The sequence below is a fragment of the Silene latifolia genome, chromosome 9 (genome assembly GCF_048544455.1).
Source record: "Silene latifolia isolate original U9 population chromosome 9, ASM4854445v1, whole genome shotgun sequence".
Taxonomy (NCBI): Eukaryota; Viridiplantae; Streptophyta; class Magnoliopsida; order Caryophyllales; family Caryophyllaceae; genus Silene; species Silene latifolia.
This window is the reverse complement of record NC_133534.1, coordinates 24,818,248-24,827,611: the sequence shown is the minus strand read 5'-3', so window position 1 is coordinate 24,827,611 and position 9,364 is coordinate 24,818,248. Positions and strand designations below refer to the sequence as shown.

Below are 9,364 nucleotides of genomic sequence, written 5' to 3'. Positions count from 1 at the left end.
TTCTACTTTTGTTCTATTTTATGCTCAACTCAATTGGACATAAAATAAAGAAAAGACACTCCCTCACTCTACCTCCTACCACCCGTCCAACTCCCTCCTTTACTACCCCATCAATTGTTCATTTTTCTTACTTACTCACTTACACTCCTTTTGTATGTGAGAAAAATTAGTTGATTCATCTCTCTAAAATAATAATTCATTTTTACTAAGTTTGTTAGTAAATAAATTTCATTACTAAGAGAGTTAGTAATATTACAAATAAGATCAAGGGTATAATAATAATAAGTTCTAGTTAAATACTTGTTATTATTTTTGGGTTAGTTCTTGGGTGCAACAAGAAGGAGATCTTCTATTTTGAAGATTTGCAAGGAGGATCTTCCATTGGTATAAGCTCAAGATCAAGCTAGTAAGGTGAACTAGTTTGTGCCCTTTTTACCACAAATTCAATGTAAGGAAATTGTTCTTTCCTTTTATGCTTTCATATTAGCATGCATGTTACATAGATCACCTAAATAACAATTTATGAGATAAATTTAATTTTTATTAGAGAGTCTAATATGGATCTATGATCTTTCAAGTGGTATCAGAGCATAGACTTGTAATTTGCATGTTGATTTTAAGCATTTTAATGAATTATGAGATAATTAGTAAAAACTCAAAAATTGTGTTAGAAGAGGTTTTAGCACGAAATTTTTGGGACATGCATTCCTACTGATCTAAAAAGGTTTGTGGAATTTTTTGGTGATTGTTGAAGTTGTTTTGCTATTTTTAATGATTTTTTGGTAGAAAACCGAGTCAAAATGTCGCATTTTAGTGAAAAATTGACTACAATTAGTTAAAAGTTGATTCGTGCATGGATTTTTTATGGTAGTTCATGCATGTTTTCTACTGTTTGTATGCAAAAGGTTGAAGGTTGGTTCGAATTTTTGCATGTTTATTGATTTTTTGAGTAAAAAGTCGATAAAAGTCAATTTAATTAATCATAATTTCGAAATTTTTGATTCTGCCCATGATAAATTTATGTACATTTAAGAATGTTATTTAAATGTCAAAAGTGATTTTGCATGTGTGTTTTCACTTTGTTTTGATGTTTATTGGTTTTAGTGGTTAAAAACCGATAAATATCGATCTTTTTCTTCATAAAATTTATCCGGATTTTTTTGGGCATTTTTCTGGCCTTTTGGTGTTCTTGGGAGTGTTCCAGAATACTAAAAAAATTTGTTTCAATTTTTGGGTAATTTTTCAATTATTTTGGATTTTTACTTAAATATTATGATTTTACCGATTAAATTAGCAAATTATCACCAAATCAAACTAATTATTTATGATAAAATTAGTGAGGACTAATTTTGAGGTTCAAAACAGTTTGGACAATTAGTTTGGACTTAAATGAGATTTAAGAGTTAATTATTGATTTTTACATGTTAAAAATCGATTAAATCCACAAAAACCGAAATGGATACCAACGAATGATAGATAGGGCGATTTTGGCATCATATTTACAGCATTTTAAGCATATTTATTTAAGTTGAATGAATGATTGTCATTTATTTAAAGTATTTATCTTTTTGTACCTAGTATGGCCTAGTTAATTTTAATCGTTATTACCCGAAATGAATGAGAATATCGATTTGCTTGTAATTAAATACGATCTCGTATCGTCGGTTTGTAATTAATTAATAGTTTTATTTATTTTATTAATTAATGTATAATAGGAATAGCTATGTAATTCATTTGTAATAGTTATTTTACCGGCGTTTCCAAAAGACGGATTACAACGAGACGGAGTCTATTTTTGGAAGGTGTTCCAAATCCCACAAGGAAGAGCCAGTTATGGAATGAAGAGGCAAGGGACCAAGGAGTTGGTTTCCAAAATGTAATAGACTAGTTTTAATTAGCTAGGTGGCCATACTAGGATTTATTCATATGCTTACATGTTTGCTTATTTTATTTTCGTGCATGCCAAAATCGCCATTCACATGCATTTTATTTTCGCGGTTGTCAATTCACGTCATTTACATTCACCGAATTAATTCACTTATAAGGAATTTATGACTAAATTGACAAGATCTCTCACATAACTAAAATTGAGATTAGCCTTACCAATTAGTAACAACTATGAATCTCTTGTTCATTAGAGCCACGCTCGCCCAAGCGGGGTTTTCTCTTTTTACCTTGGGTACACTACAAGAAAACAAGACAAAGGCGACAGGGAAGCTACAGTCGCCAATTTGGCGACAGGAAAAAAAAATCGGGCGACGGAAAACAGTCGCCAATTTGGCGACTGTAGCTTTTTATCCAAAAATCTGAATGAAATCCACGGGCGACCGATATTTATCCAATTTGGCGACCGAAAACAGTCGCCAAAATTGGCGACCAAAACCCGTCGCCAATTTGGCGACCATAGACAGTCGCCAAGTCGCGTGATATTTTTTTTGCCAATTCTTCACCCGTCATCCTCATTCATACTATCAACAACAAAAAAAAAAAAAAAAAGCTTCAAGAACCCGACGACCCGACGCCCCCACCAACTACCACGACCACCGGACGCCACCACTCGCCGCCGCCATCCGCACACCACATCACCACATCACTACCGACCCTTTGTTTTTCTTTTTAATAAAGGTTTGTTTTCGACTCAAATTGATTTAATTACTCCAATCCTTCATATTTTGTTTAAGCTGTGATGCTTATTTAGTATCTAGTTGTAATTTATACATTAGTGATGCTTATTAATGTATGTAGTTGTAATTTAATTAGCATTTTTGTTAATTAATTTGAGTTAGGGTTAGAAATTGGGGTTTTTTGTTAAATTAGTAATGTGATTTGATTAGGGGATGTAATTGAAGGTTATCTTGATAATATTAGTATTATTGTATGTAGTTGTAATTTAATTAGCATTTTTGTTAATTAATTTGAGTTAGGGTTAGAAATTGGGGTTTTTGTTAAATTAGTAATGTGATTTGATTAGGGGATGTAATTGAAGGTTATCTTGATAATATTAGTATTATTGAAGGTAGTAACTTAGTTTTAGTAATATTGAAGTAGTATTGTTGAAGGTAGTATAGTTTTATGAAGGTAGTATAATGTTAGGATTGTATAAATTTGCCTTATAATTAACGAAATTAAGTTAGAATGAGCATGATGTATAAATTTGTTAAATTAGTAATGTCATTTGATTAGGGGATTGTATAAATTTGCCTTATAATTTTGACAACTTGTTTAATATATAATGACCTAGTACCCGTTCAAGAATTACTCATTAGGAGCAATTCTTGAATAGTCCCCATTTTGGGATCGTCTTTGTGCGTTCAAGTCACTTAGGTAGTAAACACATAGTTGTGATTTTATTAATGAGAAAAGAATTTGGTTGCAATTTTCTCCAATGTTCTCTGAATACATATGTGGAATATGTATCTTTTCCACATTGTGTATTTGGAGAACTAAGGGGAATTGCTTTGCCAAATTTTTCTCATTAATAATTCACAAATGTGTGTTTGCTAGTGACTTGAAACGTACATTGATGGGTTTAGGTTGGAGTGATAAGGACCCAATTGAAATCTTGAAATTAGCATAAAATGGAGGATGAGATAACCATTGCTTATTTTGTTGAAATTAAATATTATTATTTAAAATGGTTAGTTTGCTATATATTGCTTATAGATTAAAATGAAGAGATCTGAACGTAGCTGGATGTACGAAGAAAGATTAGATAAGAAGAAACGTCCTATCGCTAGATTTGTAAAGGGAGTTCGTGAATTTATTGAATTTGCTAGATGTCAAGATTCATATGATTTGGAACAACATAAACTTAGGTGTCCTTGTACTAAATGTAAAAACTTAAAATATTTATTTGATATTGAAGTAGAAGAGCATCTTGTTACAAATGGTTTTTTTCCAAACTACTACAATTGGATCTCCCATGGAGAAAAATATTATCCCGAAGAGCCTCAAATCCAACAAAATGAGAACCCATATAGAGAAATGGTACTTGATGCCTTTCAGTCTAATGATTTCATTAATGACGACCGTGTACCAATGATTGATGAAGAACAACCAAACCCAAGAGCAAAAGCCTTTTTTGACATGCTAAGTGCTTCCGAAAAAACCTTATATGAGGGGAGTAGAATGACATTGTTACAAGTTGCATCCAGGATAGTTTCTTTAAAATGTGAGTATAATATGCCATTTAAAGCCGTTGATAGTATTGCTACGTTGGTTGAGGATGTTATACCCGATAATAATGTTATGACCCGAAATTTCTATAATACCAAGAAAGTGGTCAAAGGTCTTCAGCTTCCACATGAAAAGATTGATGCATGTCCTAAAGGATGTATGCTTTTTTGGAAAGATGATGCTTTGCTTGACAAATGTAAGAAATGTCAAAGGGATAGATATGAGACAAGTGAAGGAAATATTGTTTTGAAGGGGAAGAAGGGTAATAAAAGGAGTGGAAAGAGAAAGAAACCATATCGAAAAAACACATTAATTTATTTTCCATTAGCTCCTAGACTTCAAAGAATGTATGCCACGAAAAATCTTGCCAACCAAATGAGATGGCACAAAGAAAATCCTCGTACACCAGGAAAGATGTGTCATCCGAGTGACGGGGAGGAGTGGAAGCGCTTTGATAGGTTATATCCCGATTTTGCCGAGGAACCTCACAATGTGAGACTTGGCTTGTGTACGGATGGGTTTGACCCTTTTGGTCAGTTTGGTAGAAAGTACTCGTGTTGGCCCGTAATGACCACGCCGTACAACTTACCTCCTTGGCTTTGTCTGAAAAGACAATTTATTTTCCTCTCTTTACTTATTCCCGGTCCTGATAACCCAAAAAACCATCTGGATGTTTATTTACAACCGTTGGTGGAGGAACTGAAGTATTTGTGGGAAGTTGGTGTAGAAACATTTGATGTGTCGAAGAAGCAAAATTTCCAACTAAGAGCTTCATTGTTATGGACTATAAATGATTTCCCCGCATATGGTATGCTATCAGGATGGGCAACCGCTGGGCGAAAGGCATGTCCTTATTGCATGGATAGGAGTAAAGCATTTTATCTTCCTAATTCCAAAAAAATTAGTTGGTTTGATTGTCATAGATGTTTCTTACCGGATGGACATATTCATAGAGAGAACAAGAAATCTTTCTTAAAAGGTAAAGAGGTGCGTGACAATGCTCCGGTTCGACTCCAAGGGGATGAGATATGGGAGGTCAGACGTGATTTGCCATCAACTGTCGATGGGACTGAAGAAGAGTTTAAAGAGTTGAAAAAGAAAAAAATGGTTGGTTTAAAAGAAGTATTTTTGGGAGCTTCCCTACTGGAAAACAATGTTGATCAGACACAATTTGGATGTGATGCACATAGAGAAGAACTTCTTTGAGTTACTTATTCATACGATTATGGATGTAAAAGGAAAGACACGTGATGATATTAATTCAAGAATGGAATTGAAGAAATTTTGTGATCGTCCTAAACTTCATATTCGTAAGGATGGGGCTAAACCAAAAGCCATATTTACTCTTGACAAAGCTCAAAGAAAGGTATTGTGCGATTGGATAGGAAACTTGAAGTTTCCCGATGGATATGCATCCGATTTGAGCCGTTGTGTTGATTTGAAGGAACTAAAGTTGAAAGGGTTGAAAAGTCATGATTGTCATGTTTTCATGGAGCGCTTATTACCCGTGGCTTTTAAAAATTTACTCCCGACTACATTTGGAATGCGATTCTGAGAAATAAGTCAATTTTTTAGAGATTTATGTTCCTCCACGATATCAGTTGAGGACATGAGTCGTTTAGAAGACCAAATACCACAAATTTTGTGTAAACTTGAGATGATATTTCCGCCTTCTTTTTTCAATTCGATGGAGCATCTACCTATCCATTTGCCATATGAAGCTAAAGTTGGTGGACCCGTCCAATATAGGTGGATGTATCCTTTCAAAAGGTTTCTTAATCATTTGAAGAAAAAATTGGTAATAAAGCTCGTGTGGAAGGTTCTATATGCAATGCCTACCTAACGGAAGAGATTGCCAATTTTTGCTCTCTTTATTTTGAAAAACATATTGAGACCAAAGCAAAATACTTGAATATTGATGAAGCGGATGAACTAGACACAAGTATACCCAAGTGTTTCCAAATGCAGGATGAAATAGGGTGTTCATCAGCTGGGGGAACAAGATTTCTGGATGACAAGGAGTATAAACGTGCCCACCTTTATGTGCTATCTAATTGTGAGGTTTTGGAGCCATATGAAGCTCAATTTGTGACAGATTTCATTAAAGATCACCCAAATGTGAACAGAGAGGATGTTTGGCATAAGCATGAGGATCAATTTCCAGCCTGGTTTCGGAAGCATGTATGTAAGCTAAATATTCAAGATGATGTGATAAGAAGCTTGGCTTTGGGTCCTTCTCGAAAGGTTGTGACGTGGAATCGATATTCAGTTAATGGGTTTAAGTTTCAAACATTTGACTATGGCAAAAGTAAGGCTAAATGCAACTATGGCGTTACTATTTCTTCTCTTGATGGCAATGAATATTATGGCATATTAGAGGATATCTTTGAGTTGTGATACAATGGCCGGGATCGGAGTTATAAAACCGTTTTATTCAAGATTCAATGGAGGGATAATTCCGTAGCTGGAACGAGAGTCCATGATCGTTACAAACTCGTGGAAGTGAATCATACTCGAACCTACTCTCAATATGACCCATTTATACTTGCACAACAAGCTCATCAAGTTTATTTTACATCTCTTCCGAGCACAAGTAATGATAGACAACAAAAGCAATGGTGGGCCATTTTTAAAACAAAGGCACGATCAGAAGTTGATACATCTTTTTTCCAAGAAGAGGTTGTATCAGAAACAGTTTTGTCCCCAGTTGATCATGATGAAATTATTTATGCAAATGTGATAGAAGCGGAGGAGGAGTTAGAAGAGGAAGAAGAAGAGAATGATAAGGAGAGGGATGAGATAGAAGAGGGGGAAGAAGAAGAAGAGGAGGAGGAGGAAGAGGAAGAAGAAGAAGAAGAAGAAGAAGATGAGGATGATGATGATGATGAGTAAGAGAAGGTATTGAAAGTATACATATCAAAATTTGAAAACAATTATTAGCGTTTTATTTTTTCTTTTATACCTGTTTATTAGGTTTTATTTTTTTGTATCTTATAATAATTATCCTGTAATATTTGCTAACACTTTTTATTCAATTGTAGTACACATGGCTCGTGGAGGAGGTAGGCAGCGCGGAGGCTATAGTGAGGGAGGTAGTAGCTCCCGAGAGCAGGAGGAGGACGTTGACCGTTCTACTACGGAGGTGAGTGAGGAGGAGGAGGAGGAGGTTGCTATACCCCGATCGACTGACGACAGGATGATCCTTGATCCGAATGGTCTTTGGTAATTTTTTATTCATTCTAGTTTGTAATTTTTTTATTTAGTAATAAATGACTTTTTTTAGACATATGTTAATTATACATTATTTTTGTTTTCCTATATAATTATGTTTTTAACATGTTTGATTTCAGGTTTAGAAGTCAAACAGTTGTTCGTGGTGTGACTAATAGCACCCAAGAGAACATGACACACGGCGTTACTTGTTGGAGTAACGCTAGTGATGAAGATAAGGAGATGTGGTTCAACAATTTCCGGGTATCTATTTATAAAATATACATTAGTAAATATAATTTATTTATTATAATTACCTTATTATTAATTTGTTTCTCATCCATGTGTTTACTTTTTGTAGCGTGTGTTCTATTGGCCAACCGGCCTTGAGCGCCTAGTTTGGCAAAGGTATAATGACATTGGCAAGAAGAGGCTAAGGGACAACATGTATAAGGTGTCTAAGAGGAAGAAGGCGCCATCTTTCATGAAAGGTATTTAGTTTCTTTTAATACCCGTAATTAGTTAAAATTCATTACATATTTTGAAAATATATTAATTATTAATTAATATTTTATTGATTACAGGTTCGTCATATGAGGAATATACCAAGTACCGGAACAGTCCTGAGTTCAAGGAAGCATCGGCCCGAAACAAGATCAACAGGAAAGGAGGAGATAAGGACGCGGAAGTTGAGCCTACTCATTATGGAGGGTCTCAATCTTTTCATGATCGTGTGGTGTTAGATGTAAGTTATTTGTCTTAGCTTTTAATTTAATAGTCTTCTAATTTAGTCTCATTAATTATCATGTTTGAGTAACAATTTCCTTGTTTTTTTTTTTCCGGAAGACCAAGTAGAATAAGGTCAAGGTACCCACGATTGTTGATCTCTTTGTTGACACTCACGCAAAGAAGACAAGTAAGGGCAAGTTGATCTTCGCGAAGGAAAAAGATCAACAGTTATATGTAAGTGTCAAATAATAAAAATTTCTTAATGTGTTAAAGTATATGTTTTATCAATTTTTAGATAAGTAACCTTAGCTAACCATTAATGTTTTATCAATTTTTTAGGAACAATTTCTTGTCCGTAGGAAGAACAACCCGGAAATTGATGACAATGAGCTATGGTTTGATCTTGTTGAGGGGTTCCAAAGAGGAGATGTGTATGGAGCCGGGTCGGCAAAAGAGATTTTCTACCCTCCTACAAGAAGAAGAGGGTCAATTTCCTCCCAACAACAACCTTATACCCCAAGTGTCGTAAGTGTGCTCCAAGCTCAATTAGCCGCCAGGGAGAGGCAGGATGCCGAGAGGGAGAGGCGGGATGCCGAGAGAGATGAACAAATTCGGAAGATGAAGGAGGAAATGGACCGGATGAACTCCTTCTTCGCCAATTGCAACACTGGGTGGCGCCCGCAACCAAAGGATCCTAGAGATCCTAATTTTGGAGGTGGTAGTGGAGCGGGAGCAAGTTTCCCTGTTATGTAGTTTTTTAGAGAACATGTTATTCCCGGATAATGTTAGATGACCAAAACTCGTAGTTGTGTGTATGGAACATGATTTTTTTTATCAAGTTTGGTTGTGTTGGCTTCCCATGTGTTCTCTGCTGGAAGTGTTGGTTTATTTGCAGGTTTTTACGTATTTGGCTAGGTTAAAAACGATTTCTAGGCTAAAAAAAATGTAAATTTGGCGACGGATACTGGGCAATTGGCGACGGGAAACCGTCGCTAAGCTTCTGATCATGAATTAATTTTATGGTCATTGGCGACGGTGAACAGTGCTTTTGGCGACGGGAAACAGTCGCCATTTTGGCGACCAAGAACAGTCGCCATTTTGGCGACCAAAAACCGTCGCCAATCCTCAAGATATGGAGGTGACGTGGCTTAATAAAAGGCGACTAATGACAGTCGCTAAATTGGCGACTAATGACAGTCGCCAATTTTGGCGACGAGGTCCTGTCGCCCGCTTTAAAAAAAGTTCGTCG

At 35.5% G+C, this 9,364-nt stretch overlaps 1 long non-coding RNA gene across 1 annotated transcript; it reads left to right on the top strand.

The window, feature by feature from the left end:
• The first annotated feature begins 2,530 nt into the window (after positions 1-2,530).
• Positions 2,531-7,644, top strand: LOC141602529 (uncharacterized). Its single transcript, XR_012524507.1, has 3 exons — positions 2,531-2,625; positions 7,218-7,398; positions 7,527-7,644. It is a non-coding gene; the product is annotated as an uncharacterized LOC141602529 (long non-coding RNA).
• Positions 7,645-9,364: the final 1,720 nt, after the last annotated feature.